The 16264-nt window shown below is 45.5% G+C and overlaps 1 protein-coding gene and 1 long non-coding RNA gene across 3 annotated transcripts in view; both read left to right on the plus strand.

Moving 5' to 3' along the window:
• The window catches only part of LOC115479235 (vitamin K-dependent protein S-like), a 205282-nt gene that overhangs the window by 111326 nt on the left and 77692 nt on the right, over window positions 1-16264 (plus strand). The gene's annotated exons all lie outside the window — the stretch shown is intronic.
• LOC115479237 lies at window positions 2419-6504 on the plus strand. The gene is made up of 2 exons (XR_003943634.1): window positions 2419-2664; window positions 6240-6504. It is a non-coding gene; the product is annotated as an uncharacterized LOC115479237 (long non-coding RNA).

The following is a 16264-nucleotide window of genomic DNA, read 5'->3' on the forward strand; positions in this document are numbered from 1 at the left end:
AAGTCAAAAAGACGCGCGAGGGTCAACTTAAGGGGCGCGAATGGCGCAAACAACCGTACCGAGCGCGGACAAAAGAAGACTGACGAACACGAGCCGGTTCGGGCGGGAAGACGGCCGCGCGTGCGCGGTGCGCATGGGCGCGCGAGGACTACCAAAGGCCTTTGCTAGTGAAGTTTCCGATTGGAGGGCTGCCTGTGGACGTTTACCCATCAGTGAGAACAAGCAGCCTACTTGTCCTCGGAGAATACAGAGTTTAAAATTGCTGTTTCTACCAGGTAGAATAATTTTTAAAGCTGTTCTAGTGATATTTAATGTAGATTTCATGATATTCATATGTACGATGGGAAGGTTTCAAATAAATTAAAATTTTGTGCATTAAGAAACCAAACACAAAACCCTTTGTCCTTTACCCCTAGTAAAAAAGGCCCTTTTCTGACACAAATGAAACGGGCGCTAGCAAGGTTTTCCTTGGAGTGTGTATGTTGGGTAAGTATGTGTGAGATTGACTGTGTGTGAGAGAGAGTGAATGTGTGTGTGTGTGTTTCTTTTTTTTTGTGTTTGTTGCTTGTGTGGAAGGTTGGTTTTTCCTTTTTTGTGTGTTGTGTTGGGGGGGGGGGGGGGGGGGGTAGCTCCTGTAAGCACTTGGGAACCTGCCTGCCAAGTCGTTAATATGCCTGTGTTCTGGTGAGCTGTGTTTGCAAATTTGAACTGCATGTGTATTTGTCAGCATTCCTTGTTCTGTGGAAGGCTGCATTTTGATGTGTTTTTTTGGGGGGGAGGGGTGGGGAGGAAGTTCCTTTAAGCACTTGGGTACCTGCCTGTGAAGTCGTTAATGTGTGTTGTGGATAGCTGTGTTTGCTTGTGGTTGGGGGGAGTGTCTTTTGAAGGTCCTGTAAGCACTTGGGAACCTGCCTGCTTGCTGTTTTTATCTCCATTTGTATTTGTCTGGTTTTCTGGTTGTGTGGAAGTCTGCGTTTAGATTTTGGGTGGGTTAGTGGGGGCGAAGGGGTGCAGACGTTGAGTCAGTGGTTAGTTTTGTGTGGGTGGTCGTTTGTTAGTGTGGCTGCACATACCTGGAGCAGGAGCATGGGCATTCAAATAGTTTTGTCCTTCCAGCGACGTTCCTCGTTTCTCTGTGCTGCACAGAAAGTGACTCGTTGTGCTGCTGAGTCTCCTTGGAAGAAAAAAAACATCATCTGTGTGGTTGGTTTTGAGTGTATGGGAATGACGGCTGTGTTGGGGAGTGGAAACAGAGATTAACCAATGGGCTTCCTTGCTCGTGTGTAGTAATCGTCGTGCACCATGGCCGGAGTCGGAGAGGAGAGGGAGGGCGGTGGAACGGTGAGCGAGCGGCTGCGGTGAGGGTGGGTGAGGGGGACTGTGGGTGGGGGAACGGGGTCCAGCGCCGATTTTGGTTGGTTTTGAGTGTATGGGAATGACGGCTGCATTGGGCAGTGGAAACAGAGATTACCAAATGACAATCCGATTTGTTGAGTGTCATTGCTCCACCCTCAACGTCATCACGTTGTGACGCAGGGGCGGGGCAGACACTCATGCGATCTAGCAACTACAAATTTAGAACGTTGGAGGTGCCTTTTATATAGAGAGATGATATTTGTACCCCGCATTATCCCAAACACGTTTGAGTTCAATGTAGCTTACATCAAACTTTTAAAACAAATTACAATAAGAGAACTATAATGACAATTTAAAAAAATAGGTAAAAACATCCAAGCAGTAGGATGATTCATTTTGAAATAACAACAGTGGTGAGGAATTCATTAAATAAGAATGCTTTCAACAATAACAAGTAGTCAATAACATACCTGAGTGACTTTGATAGGGAATTCCATTTCCTAGTAGCTTGGTATGTGAAGTTTGCATCATGAATAGATCTGTAATGAAAATGTTTACAATATGGAAAATGGAGGAGAAGATAGCCTCTTGACATAGGATGAGCATTACATAAAGGTAATCCTAACAAGTATTAATACCCAGGTAAAAGACCAAATAAAATTTGATAAACAAGTACGCATAGTTTAAAGGTAACTCTTACATTTATTGGAAGCCAATGCAGTTTAATTAAGAGGAGCTGACTTGGTGATCGAGGGGCTTTAATATGAGACAAGCCTCTGTATTCTGAGCTGGTTGACGTTTGTTGATAAGAGAGACTTTTAGGACTGAGTAAACAGCATTACAGTAATTAAATTTGGATACCACTAAAGAGCGAAAAAAGCAAGTTTGAAAGACTGAGTTCTTTCTTTTCTGTCTCTACAGAGAATTAAAAACATTAGAAATTGCAACAGAAACCTGAGGTTCAAATGATAGGTATTGGTCGATAGTTATTCCCAAGATTTTCATGGTGGTAGAAAAAGGGTAGGGCACATTATCAATAGTGAAGTTTTTTTGTATCTCAATATAAAATCTATATCCATTTTCAGGCTTTCACAATCACTTTGTTTGATAAACAATTTTCCAAGCATTTTCCTGATGACTTCTGTGTGGGCAACTGGCAGTCTGCAAAGCTGAAGTTACTGAATTCTCATCTTACACTGAACACACCAACAATAAAAGCAACTTGGAACATTCATCTTAATGACTTCAAGGCATTGAAAAGTGTCTGGAACAAATCTACCGCAACCTTTTATATTGGGGGAATTCCAGGTGACTTCACTATTACTCAATTTGTGCATCTTCAGAGTCCTTAGTTTAATTTGGAGAACGTTTTTATATTGTAGAAAATCAGATCAGGAAATGTGTAAATTTTAAAGCTGAAAGGGTGATAATACCAGAACATTTCTTACTCTGCTCCTATAAAAATTGCTTATTGAGCAATAAAGGTTGAGTCTCAACCAAAATGGGCGTTTCATGGGCGTTCTGAAATTTACGCATGTAGTTATAGAATATGACCCAGTGCACATAAATCTATGTGCCGGGATTTACGCCACATTTCCGTTGGTGTAAATGGATGCGCATAGTTTTAGGCGCTGAGATATCAACTAAGCGTGTTCTATAATCGGCACCTAATCTAGGCACAGACTATAGAATACGCTTAGTTAGCACTGAGTTTTAGCTCTGAACGTTTAGGCACCATATATAGAATCTAGTCCTTCCTAAGTGCTTCTTTGATGGCTGCAAATTTTAACAAGGCACCTGTAACAGCAAATGCTGGAAATGCCCCTGATAGTTGCCATGTTAAAATTGCAGCTATAGGAAGAAAGTAGAGCAGGACAATGGCAAATCCACAAGAAGCCAAAAGGGGGATCCAAAACAAGGAAGTTTATTGATCAAGCACTACAACTGAACAGACCTGACTCAGAGCTGTATTTTGGCAAAGGTCACCTGCTTCAGGGTTCACAGAATCTTATGAAGTGCTGTCAAATTGTTCAATGCTGTACTGTCAGAACAGCTCTATGTATAACTAGCCGTTAAGCCCGTTAAAACGGGCACGTATTGGAATGTTTTTTTTTCCCAAGGCCCCCCCTCCCGTTGCAGCTGCAAGGCCCCCTGCCATCCTCCTTCCCTGCCAGCTCCAAGGCCCCCTCTGTCCCTCCCTCCCAGCTCCAAGGCTCCAGTCCTCCCCCCTTCCCAGCTGCAAGGCCCTCCCCCCCAGCTCCCAAGGCCCCCTTCCCTCCCTCCCAGTTCCAAGGCCCCCTGCTCTCCCTCACAACTGTAAGGGCCCCATTCCCTCACAACTGTAAGGGCCCCCCTGCCCTCCCTCCCAGTTCCAAGGCCCCGTGCCCCCCCCCCCCGTGCCTTCTTCCCAGCCAGCTGGAAGGCCCCCTTCAGTCCAGCCCTCCCAGCTCCAAGGCCCCCCCTCCTTCTGAGACCTCCCATGTAGCCGCCCCCACCCCGGAGTCGCCCCCGCCCCCCTTTCACCCGGCCCGGGCCCTCTCTTCGTTATTCAACTTACAGCAGCGCCAAAACAGCAGCAAGCAGCAGCTCCCGTTGGCCTTCCTTCACTGCCTGTGCCTCGCCCTCGTGTGACGCACGTCGGCGAGGGCGGGGCACAGGCAGGGAAGGAAGGCCGACGGGAGCTGAAGCTGAGCTGCTTGCTGCTGTTTCGGCGCTGCTGTAAGTTGATAACGAAGAGAGGGCCCGGGCCGGGTGAAGGGGGGGTGGTGGCGACTCCGGGGGGGGGGGGGGGGGGGGGAGCGGGTAGCGGCGTCAGCGGTTCCCTCCCTCCCCTTCCGTGCAGTTTCCCTCTCTGTCCCGCCCCCTCCCCCCGTCATCACGTCTTGACGCGGGGGCGGGACAGAGAGGGAAGTCTCCACTGCGCATTTGCAGGTGAGTCGGTCACTTGCCATTTATAGGTTTGATTCCAAAACTTATCCACTTCAAAGCTGAAGAAAAGTTACTTTACTGAAGATACCAAGGCTTCAAAATGTGGGAAAATACAGATAAGTTTTGGAAATATACAGATTTTTATTTAATAATTTGTAATGTACTGATTTGGAATATGTCTGTTTTTTAAAATTGAAATCTGGTACCTTTATATTTTACACATCACTGTTCTCTTTCTCTGCATGCAACATCTAGCTTCTTGGGGGTTCAGTTTAATTTTTGTCTATGTATTTCTATTATTAGTTTGTGGTTACTTATATACTTGGTGAAGGTCTATCTGTGTTCTGTCTCTGTGAAACAGAACAGGTATTCTGTTAGCATTGAATGTCTATGTAGAATCGATCTGTACTAATCTGGCTTGTTTAGTTTTCTAGTAGGTATATTGATGTTCTAATGGCCATTGCAATATTTACTATGCTGCCTTTTCTTAGGCCTTTGTTGTGCGAGTCCTGGAACAGTGGCATACCAAGGTGGGGGCGGTCCACCCCGGGTGCACGCCGCTGGGGGGTTACTTCCTGTTCCGGGGCAGAGGGAGCTGCAGCGAATGAGCGGTTAGCGAACTTGGAGCAGGCGCGTGCCGCAGCACCCCCCCCCCAGCGGCGTGCACCCGGGGGGGTCATTTCGCCGGAGGGGGTGTCATTTACCGGGGGGGGGGGGCGCGCTGCACCCGGGGGGGGGGGGCGCATCGGCGATCCGCCCCGGGTGCCATCAAGGCCAGGAACGCCACTGTCCTGGAAGTTAGTGCAGTCTTACCATGTCATAACACCACTATCTATAGGACCTGAGTGACATTTGTAGTGTTTCGTTTTACTTAAATGCCTGGGATTGGATTCTGGATTTGAATTTAGATCACACGTGTCTCAATAGTATCTCAGAGTGAGTTTTACATTCTGGTACAGTAGGTGTTTTCCTGTCCCTGGAGGGCTTACAATCTAACCCCCCTGTTTACTAAGCCGCTCGGCAGTGCCAACACAGCCCATTCAAAGTGAATGGGCTGTGTCGGCATTAGCGCAAGACAGCCGCTAGCATGGCAAGTTTATACCTGAGACAATGAAGGGTTTACGTGACTGTGCAATATCTCAAAAGTGGAAGTAGGGTTTTAACCCTTTTGCTCTCCTGGTTCTCAGCCTGCTGCTCTAACAATTAGGTTCAGCTAATATCTACAATACATATTCCAAACGTGTTTGGTAACTCAATAGTAAATTAAAGGCCAGCAGATCTGAAGACTGCTAGCCATCTGGCAACATAAAAAAAACTGATAGATAATATACTTGTTGTTTCAATTATCTACAAGACGTCTTTTACAGTAAGATAGTGACTGCGGAGGTAGGGTTGACTGGGAGCCAAGTATTAAAATATTTGTATTTGCAGTGCTCTGGAAGTACAACTCTGTTTAATATGCTGTATTATTTTAGAGACCATTATGATTTTTCAGTGGACGTGGAGGGGTGTGGGGTAGAAGTAGCTGGTGCATCTGCACCACACACACAGCGAAGGACTCCTTACCTGCTGTGTTTTAAAGTGCTCCCGTTATCCCTCTACTGCTGACTTAGGTATTGCCCTCACCACACTACAAATTAGAACTTGCCTTGCTTTAGGCCCCCTCCGCCCCACACCTACCTTATCCTTCCTAACTGTTGAGTCACCAGCTGATTATGTATCCCAGTCCTGAGTTCCACCTACTCTCTGATCTTCACCCCTAATTTAACATTGTAAAGGATCTGGACAACTGCCCCATCCGCTCCACCCCAGTACCTTAATCCACCATCCAGTCTGTTCCACTAGAGTACTTATATTAGGGGTCCCTTTGTTTTTTCAAGTAATAAGAATTTGATGAGGAACCTGTTCAAATCTTTCTAAATACTAACTTATTCTTTTTACCCATTCCACTACAGGATCATCTTATTTTACTGGGTGCCTGGAAATATTTTTACAAGGAAAACGAGTTGATCTGGACCTGGCAATGAACAAACACGGGCACATCAGAACTCACAGCTGCCCTATATAGTGAAAGAGAGGTCCTCTATGCATCGCTCTGCTTTCTGAAATTCATCACAAACCCTGTATGGCTTGTGTTAACTCTGTTGACTTATCCAAGTACATTTTCTCCAGTCCTGTATGTACTGTGGACTATAGATTAAATAAAATCTATATTAGTGATTTGGGGAAAAAAAGTCATTTGTCAAAGCACCAAAACATGCCAAAATGTGTATTCTGAGCAAGAAAATTGAGCCAGGGCCTAGTCTTCTGCTGCAATCTTGTCACAGTATATTCAAATACCAAGCATGAGAGATTCGAAATGTTACTGTTTAGAGACCAGCAGGCTTCTGTAATAAAATTTTAAAAAAAATGAGTTTAATAGAAATGTTCAAGAAGTTTTTTTTACTCCTTGGACTAACAAATGGTCTAGGTCTAGTAGAGCACAACTAGAATTTGCTTCGAAGAGAGCAAACCTGTGTGTCACTAATCATTCCTTGAATGCAGCCACATTCGGTTAATACAGGGGTTCTCAACCCAGTCCTGGGGACACACCTAGCCAATCAGATTTTAAGGATATCCACAATGAAAATGCATGAGATAAATTTGCATACCCTACTTCCATTCTATGCAAATCAATGTCGTACAATGTTCATTGTGGGTCTCCTGAAAACCTGGCCGGCTAGGTGTGTCCTGAGGACTGGGTTGAGAACCCCTGAGTTACTACTACTACTACTATTTATCATTTCTATAGCGCTACAAGGCATATGCAGTGCTGTACACCATACACAAAAAGACAGTCCCTGCTCAAAGAGCTTACAATCTAGATAAGACATGTAAACAGACAGAACAATTAAGTGTAAGGGAATAAATAGGTGAGGTTAAAGAACAGTGCAAGTGAGCAGAGGTTAGGAATCAAAAGCAGTGGTAAAGAGGTGGGTTTTAAGTTTGGACTTGAAAACGGCCAAAGACGGGGCTAGACGCACAGGTTCGGGAAGTCTATTCCAGGCGTGGTGCGCAGCAAGACAAAAGGAACGGATTCTAGAATTAGCATTAGAGGAGAAGGGGACGGATAATATAGATTTATCTACAGAACGGAGTACCCGAGGGGGGGCATAGGGAGAGACGAGAGTAGAGAGGTATTGGGGAGCAGCAGAGTGAATACACTTATAGGTCAATAAGAGAAGCTTGAACTGAATACGGAAATGGATAGGGAGCCAGTGAAGTGACTTAAGGAGGGGGCTAATGTGAGCATAGCGACTTTGGCGGAAAATGAGTTGCGCAGCAGAGTTTTGGACTGATTGAAGAGGAGAGAGATGGCTAAGAGGGAGGCCGGTGAGAAGCAGGTTACAATAATCAAGACGAGAGGTGATAAGAGTGTGGATAAGGGTTCTGGTAGAGTGCTCAGAGATGGACGGATTTTGCTAATGTTAATGAGAAAGAAACGACAGGTTTTGGCAATCTGTTGAATATGAGCAGAGAAGGAGAGAGAGGAGTCAAAGATGACCCCAAGGTTATGAGCTGATGAGACAGGGAGAATGAGGGTGCCATCCACAGAAATAGAGAAAGGGGGAAGAGGAGAGGTAGGCTTAGGGGGAAAGATGAGAAGCTCAGTTTTGGCCATGTTAAGTTTCAGATGACGTTGGGACATCCAGACAGGTATGTCAGACAGGCAGGCTGAAACCTTGGACTGGATGTTGGTTGAGATTTCAGGGGGTGGAGAGGTAAATTTGGGAGTCGTCAGCATAGAGATGGTATTGAAAGCCATGAGATGATATCAGAGAGCCAAGGGAAGAAGTGTAGATGGAGAACAGGAGAGGACCGAGAACAGAACCCTGAGGTACACCGATTGGTAGAGGGATAGAAGGTGGAAGAGGATCCACCAGAGTGTACACTAAAGGTGCGAAGCACGAGGTAGGAGGAGAACCAGGAAAGAACAGAGCCCTGGAATCCAAATGAAGACAATGTATCAAGAAGTAGGCTGTGATCAACAGTGTCAAAAGCTGCGGATAGATCGAGAAGAATGAGGATAGAATAGAGTCCTTTGGATTTGGCCAGGAACAGGTCGTTGGAAACTTTTGCAAGTGCAGTTTAAGTTGAATAAAGAGGGCAAAAGCCAGATTGGAGTGGGTCAAGGACAGCATGAGATGAGAGAAAGTCAAGACAGCGGCGGTGAACGGCGTGTTCAAGTAACTTGGAAAGGAAGGGGAGGAGGGAGATGGGTCGATAGTTGGAAGGACAGGTAGGGTCAAGCGAAGGCTTCTTCAGGAGCGGTGTGACCACAGCATGTTTGAAGGCATCAGGAAAGGTCGCAGTGGAAAGAGAGAGATTGAGGATATGACAGATAAAAGGGGTGAGAGTAGGAGAGATAGTGTTAAGACAGAGGGTAGGAATGGGATCAGAGGAGCAGGTAGTTCGTTTTGAGTAGGAGAGAAGATGTGATGTTTCTTCATCAGTGACCTCAGGAAAGGAGGAAAAGGACGGAGGGGTTGAGGAAATAGGGGAACGGACAAGGGGAGGGACAAGGGGAAGGAGAGGCGGGGGTGGTTTGGTTAGTCATACCCTCAACCTCTGTCTCTCCACTGCAACTGTCCCTGACACTTTCAAATATGCTGTAGTCACACCACTCCTCAAAAAAACATCACTTGACCCTACCTGTCCCTCCAACTACCGCCCCATTTCCCTCCTACCCTTCCTCTCCAAGATAATTGAATGCACCGTTCACAGCCATTGCCTTGATTTTCTCTCCTCTCATGCCATCCTCGATCCGCTTCAATCCGGCTTTCACCCCCTACACTCGACAGAAATGGCACTATCTAAAGTCTGCAATGACCTGTTCCTTGCCAAATCCAAAGGTCACTACTCCATCCTCATCCTCCTCGACCTATCCACCGCTTTTGACACTGTCAATCACAACCTACTTCTCGCTACACTGTCCTCATTTGGGTTCTAGGGCTCTGTCCTCTCCTGGTTCTCCTCTTATCTCTCCCACCGTACCTTCAGAGTACATTCTCTTGGTTCTTCCTCCACCCCCATCCCGCTCTCTGTTGGAGTTCCTCAGGGATCTGTCCTTGGACCCCTTCTTTTTTCAATCTAAACCTCTTCCCTGGGCTCCCTAATCTCCTCTCATGGTTTCCAATGTCATCTTTATGCTGATGACACCCAGCTTTATCTCTCCACACCAGACATCACTGCAGAAACCAGACCAAAGTATTGGCCTGCTTATCCGACATTGCTACCCGGATGTCCAACCGCCATTTGAAACTGAACATGGCCAAGACCGAGCTTATTGTCTTCCTACCCAAACCCACTTCTCTCCCTCCACTCTCTATCTCAGTTGATAACACCCTCATCGTTCCAGTCTCATCTGCCCGTAACCTCGGAGTCATCTTCGACTCCTCCCTCTCCTCTGCGCATGTCCAGCAGACTGCCAAGACCTGTCGCTTCTTCCTCTATAACATTAGCAAAATTCGCCCTTTCCTCTCTGAGCACACCACCCGAACTCTCATCCACTCTCTCATTACCTCTCGCCTTGACTACTGCAACCTACTCCTCACTGGCCTCCCTCCCTCTTTGCCATCTATCCCCCCTTCAGTCCGTTCAGAACTCTGCTGCACGTCTTATCTTCCGCCTGGGCCGATATACTCATATCACCCCTCTCCTCAAGTCACTTCACTGGCTTCCGATCAGGTACCGCATGCAGTTCAAGCTTCTCCTGTTAACCTACAAATGCACTCGATCTGCAGCCCCTCCTTACCTCTCTATCCTCATCTCCCCTTACGTTCCTACCCGTAACCTCTGCTCTCAAGACAAATCCCTCCTCTCAGTACCCTTCTCCACCACCGCCAACTCCAGGCTCTGCCCTTTCTGCCTCGCTTCACCCCATGCTCGACAATCAAATGCAACTAAATTATCTAAAAACAAATACATACTCAGAGAAAATATAACAAATATAGGACAGAATAATACATAAGTAAATTAAAGCCTGTCCCCCACAGTCACCTATGATGTTAGGAAAAGCTAATCGTTAAAAAAAAAAAGCGTCAATCCTTTTTTTTTTTTCACAAAATCGATATAATATATATTCAGAGACCTGGTGGAAGGTGGATAGCCCATACACTGATATCATGATACAAATTGTATTATAATGATAAATTATGGTGGAAGGTTGGTACTAATGTTAGAGGGCAGAGTCAAACAGAATAAAAGCTCTGCAGGTAACAGAATGCATTGTGCAATATTTATGGATATGTGTGAAGTGAAAGAATAGTGGTGGGGGTATACTACTGTCCACCTGGCCAGGAGGAACAGCCAGATGATGAAATAACAAAACTTAGGGAAGCTAACAAATTTGGCAACACAATAATTTGTGATTTCAATTACCCTAATACTGAATCTGATTAGGTAATTGTCAATCAGAATGTGCTAGGGTGATAAATTTCCTAGATTAAATATAAAATTGCTTCACAGAGCAGTTGGTTCAGGAACCAAAACTAGGGGAAACTATTTTAGATCTAGTCCTTGGTGGAATTCAGGACTTAGTGTATGAGGTAATGGTGTTGGGGCCACTTAGCAATAGTGATCATAATGTAATCACATTTGAGTTAATAGCTAGAGTAAAGACACTAAGGAAAGCTGCAGCATTAACATTTAATTTCAAAAAGTTAACTATGAAAAAATGAGGAAAAGTATAAGCTGGTATTTCACAAAAGGGAAGGACAAAATGTTAAAGCTGTGGAGGTGTGTCGGGGACAGTACAGGGGAGTGTCAAGGGCGGTGGTGTGTCAACATCATCTATCCCCAATTCCGAATAGCACGCTGACATACATCCAGTGCCAGATGAATGTTGGGACTTAGACCACCTTTAAATCATGAATAAGTGCTGCTATAGCATGTCCCTGTGACCATTTGCTTTGGTGCTGACTTTGAGGAGGCTGAGAGAAAAGCCCGATTGTCATTTCTGCCCAACTACCACCCCCACCTTTCAATTCCATGCCAAAATACCTCTTTCCGCTCCCTCTCCAGGATGCAGCAGTTAACCTTTTGTGATCCTCTGGTTCTCAGCATGTTCATCATTCTGCCCACTGCCCCTTGTACTATCTGAGGCACTGGAACAATCTGTCACCGTGACATGCACACACAGATACCCCCATTGAACTGAGGGTTCCCTTGCAGTCCAAGAGCTGCTGCTTTGGAGCCACTACAAACCTTCGCATGAAACTTCAGCCAGGGACTGTGGCAAGTATAACATTTAAATATGCCTTACAAAAACATCTAGGTGGGAGGGCTGTAAACATTGCGATTTGGTATGTTCAAGTAGATTGTAAGCTCCTTTGAGCAGAGACTGTCCTTCATTGTTAAACTGTACAGCGCTGTGTAACCCTAGTAGCGCTCTAGAAATGTTAAGTAGTAGTAGCAGTTCAAAATGTTTTGAGGTGCAAAACATTTGGGACTTCAGACAGTGGAGGAGTAGCTTAATAGTTAAAGTACTTCGCTTGAGATCCATGGTTACCTGGTTTAAAATCCCCCTCAGAGTAATGCAAATATTTAGCAGTCTGCTTTATTTTTTTTTAACCTTTAATTACCATTGCACAGATATATACACAGTGAGGGAAGGCCCGAAGGGAGGCAATCTGCTGCTTTCACACATCGGTGACTGAGGCACTGCCGATTTGAATGCAGGGGGCCTGGTCACCATGGCGGACAGAGGGGGGCTATCGACGGAGCCGAGGGCAGGCAGGTGAGACCGGGGACTGCAGCGCCAGTGGCCTTGAGAGCAGGAGAGAGAGGCAACAGTGCTAGGGATTGGGGGGGGGGGGGGGGCCCGGCTCAGTCTCTCGGCGGCCCTGATTGTGCCTTAATCCTCCCGCACTTGTTTGACAGGTCTGGGCTGTCAAAAGCCCAGACCTATCAAACAGGCTGGAGGTCCGTGGGACCATGGGACCCCAAACAGCATGGCCCTGTGCCCCCAGCCAGCAACATGGGTGCTGGAGGTCTGGTGGACCTTCAGTCCCCTGACCCCCCACCAAAACAAGTTCGGGGTGTCTGGAGATCTGGTGGGTCACCAGCCCCCCGAACATCCCCCGAAAAAGCCCTGGTGGCCCAGTGGGCTGCAAATCAACCTCCCCCCCCCCCCCCCAAAACCTGGTAGCCTAGCGGCCCTCTTTCCTGCCCCCCCTCTACCTTTGTTGTTGGAGGAGGGAGGTACTCTTCCAGCAGTACTACCTTGAAAATGGCACTGGATGGGGCTTCACACCATCCACTTGTCTCAGTGGAGGAAGGTAAAGCTCTCTCTCCTGCCAAGTCTCCCTCGGCTATGATAATCCAATGCTTTCATTTATAAAACACATATGAGGTAATTGATTCATCTATATAGACTTCATTGCATCAGCAAAACATCTTTTTTTTAGGCTGAACTTAATCTTGAGCAAAGGGCATAGTAGGGCTAGGGACATGGGACTTGATATACTGCCTTTCTGTGGTATTTTGCAACTACATTAAAGCTGTTTACATATATAAGCACATAAGCACTGCCACGCTGGGAAGGACCAAAGGTCCATCAAGCCCAGCACTCTATCTCCAACAGCGGCCAATCCAGGCCCCAAAAACCTGGCAAGAAAAAACAAAATTTAATAACAATCAATGGACTTTTCTTTCAGGAATCTGTCCAGACCCCCTTTAAACTCAGCAAGGCCAGCTGCCATCACTACCTTCTCCGGCAATGAGTTCCAGAGTCTAACTACGCGCTGAGTAAAGAAAAACTTTCTCCGATTTGTTTTAAACCTACCACATTCTAATTTCATCTTGTGTCCCCTGGTTCTATTATTGTTAGAAAGTGTAAACAAACGCTTCACATCTGTCCGCTCTACCCCACTCATTATTTTGTAAACCTCTATCATATCACCCCTCAGCTGCCTTTTCTCCAGGCTAAAGAGTCCTAGCTGTCTTAACCTGTCCTCATAGGGTAGTCATCCCATCCCTTTTATCATTTTTGTCGCCCTTCTCTGCACCTTCTCCAATTCCTTTATATCTTTTTTGAGATGAGGCGACCAGAACTGAACACAATACTCCAGGTGCGGTCGCACCATGGAGCGATATAATGGCATTATAACATCCTCATGCTTGTTTTCCATCCCTTTTCTAATAATACTCAACATTCTGTTCGCCTTAGCCGCCGCAGCACATTGAGCTGAAGATTTCAACGTCTTATCCACGATGACTCCCAGATCCCTTTCTTGGTCCGTAACTCCTTAAGCGGAACCTTGCATAACATAGCTGTAATTCGGGTTCCTCCTTCCCACATGCATCACTTTGCACTTGTCAACGTTGAACTTCATCTGCCATTTGGACGCCCAATCCCCCAGTCTCATGAGGTCTTCTTGTAATCTTTCACACTCCTCCTGCGACGAGACGACCCTGGATAACTTTGTGTCATCTGCGAATTTAATTACCTCACTAGTTACTCCCATCTCAAGGTCATTTATAAATATGTTAAAAAGCAGCAGTCCCAGCACAGACCCCTGAGGGACCCCACTAACCACCCCTCTCCATCGAGAATAATGACCATTCAACCCTACTCTCTGCTTCCTATCTTTTAACCAGCTCTTAATCCATAATAATACACTGCCTCCGATCCCATGACTCTCCAGTTTCCTTTGGAGTCTTTCATGAGGCACTTTGTCAAACGCCTTCTGAAAATCTAGATGTACAATATCAACCAGCTCCCCTTTGCCCACATGTTTGTTCACCCCCTTGAAAAAAATGCAGTAGATTTGTGAGGCAAGACTTCCCTTCACTAAATCCGTGCTGACTTTGTGTCAGAAGCCCATGCTTTTGTATGTGCTCTGTAATTTTATTCTTAATAATAGCCTCCACCATTTTTCCTGGCACCGACGTCAGACTTACCGGTCTATAATTTCCCGGATCTCCTCTGGAACCCTTTTTGGAAATCAGCATTACATTGGCCACCCTCCAATCTTCCGGTACCACACCTGTTTTTAGGGATAAATTACATATTACTAACAGTAGCTCCACAAGTTCATTTTTTAGCTCTATTAATACTCTGGGATGAATACCATCCGGTCCCGGTGATTTGCTACTTCTCAGTTTGCAGAACTGCCCCATTACATTCTCCAAGTTTACAGAGAAATCATTTAGTCTTTCTGACTCACCCGCTTTAAATACCTTTTCCGGCACCGGTATCCCTCCCAAATCCTCCTCGGTGAAGACCAAAGCAAAGAATTCATTCAATTTCTCCACTACGGCTTTGTCTTCCCTGATCGCCCCTTTAACACCATAGTCGTCCAGCGGCCCTACCGATTCTTTAGCCGGCTTCCTGCTTTTAATATACCTAAAAAAAATTTTGCTATATGTTTTTGCTTTTAATGCTAATTTTTTTTTTCAAAGTCCTTCTTAGCCCTCCTTATCTCCTTTTTGCATTTGGCTTGACATTCCTTATGTTTTATCTTATTGTCTTCAGTTGGTTCCCTTCTCCATTTTCTGAAGGATTGTTTTTTGGTTCTAATAGCTTCCTTTACCTTACTGTTTAGCCACGCCGGCTGACGTTTGGTCTTTCTTCCTCTTTTTCTAATACGCGGAATATATTTGTCCTGTACTTCTAGGATGGTGTTTTTGAACAGCATCCACGCCTGGTTCAAGTTTTTTACCCTTTCAGCTGCTCCCTTCAGTCTTTTTTTCACCGTTCTTCTCATTTTATTGTAATCTCCTTTTCTAAAGTTAAACGCTAGTGTATTTGATTTCCTGAGTTCACTTACTTCGTAGACAATATCAAAACTGATCATATTATGATCACTGTTATCAAGTGGCCCTCGCACCGTTACCCCCTGCACCAGATCATGAGCTCCACTAATGATTAAGTCTAGCATTTTTCTTTCTCTTGTCGGCTCCTGAACCAGCTGTTCCATGAAGCCGTCCTTGATTTCATCAAGAAATTTCACCTCCCTTGCGTGTACTGATGTTTCATTAACCCAGTCTATATCTGGATAATTGAAGTCACCCATTAATATTACATTGCCCTTTTTATTCACTTCCCTAATTTCCCTTGTCATTGCTGCGTCCGTCTGCTCATCTTGGCCAGGCGGACGGTAGTACACTCCTATCACCGTCCCTTTCCCCTTTTCATATGGAATTTCAATCCACAAGGATTCCAATAGGGGTTTTGTCTCCTGCAATATTTGCAGCCTATCTGAGTCAAGGTTCTCATTTACATACAGTGCTACCCATCCTCCAATCCTATCCACCCTATCCCTACGATATAATTTGTAGCCCTGTATGACTGTGTCCCATTGGTTATCTTCCTTCCACCAGGTCTCAGAGATACCTATAATATCCAGTTTTTCATTGTGTGCAATGTGCTCCAGCTCTCCCATCTTATGCCCCAGTACTTATTTTGTACCTGGGCAATGGAGGGTTAAGTGACTTGCCCAGAGTTACAAGGAGCTGCAGTGGGAATCGAACCCAGTTCCCCTGGATCAAAGTCCGCTGCACTAACCACTAGGCTACTCCTATTACATAGCATTTCTCAACTACTTCTAGTAATAGACTAACATTTATTAACTGTTTTTCTACAGAATATGCTTTACCTTTCAAAAGAAGACATCTGTCATGAATAGTTTAAAACCTTCTTTTAACCTCTCTTATCAAATAGCCTTTCTTTGTCAATATCGATAGAGGTCTGTAGTAAACATCGCTGTGCTTATTTCTCTTGCCAGTATTTGTAAATAAACTCGCTTAAGACAATTTCTTGCATTTCTCCTAGTTCCACCCATAATATCCCACATTTCAGAGAACAGGCCTTGAAAACTGTATACCTGTGTTTCAGCTGTCCATTTTTATAACTTGTTACCCAACGCTAACACTATGCAGTCAGGGACGTAGCTAGGTGGGGGGCATGGGACCACACAAATTTAGCCCTGGCCCTCTC

This window comes from Microcaecilia unicolor, chromosome 10 (genome assembly GCF_901765095.1).
Source record: "Microcaecilia unicolor chromosome 10, aMicUni1.1, whole genome shotgun sequence".
NCBI lineage: Eukaryota > Metazoa > Chordata > Amphibia > Gymnophiona > Siphonopidae > Microcaecilia > Microcaecilia unicolor.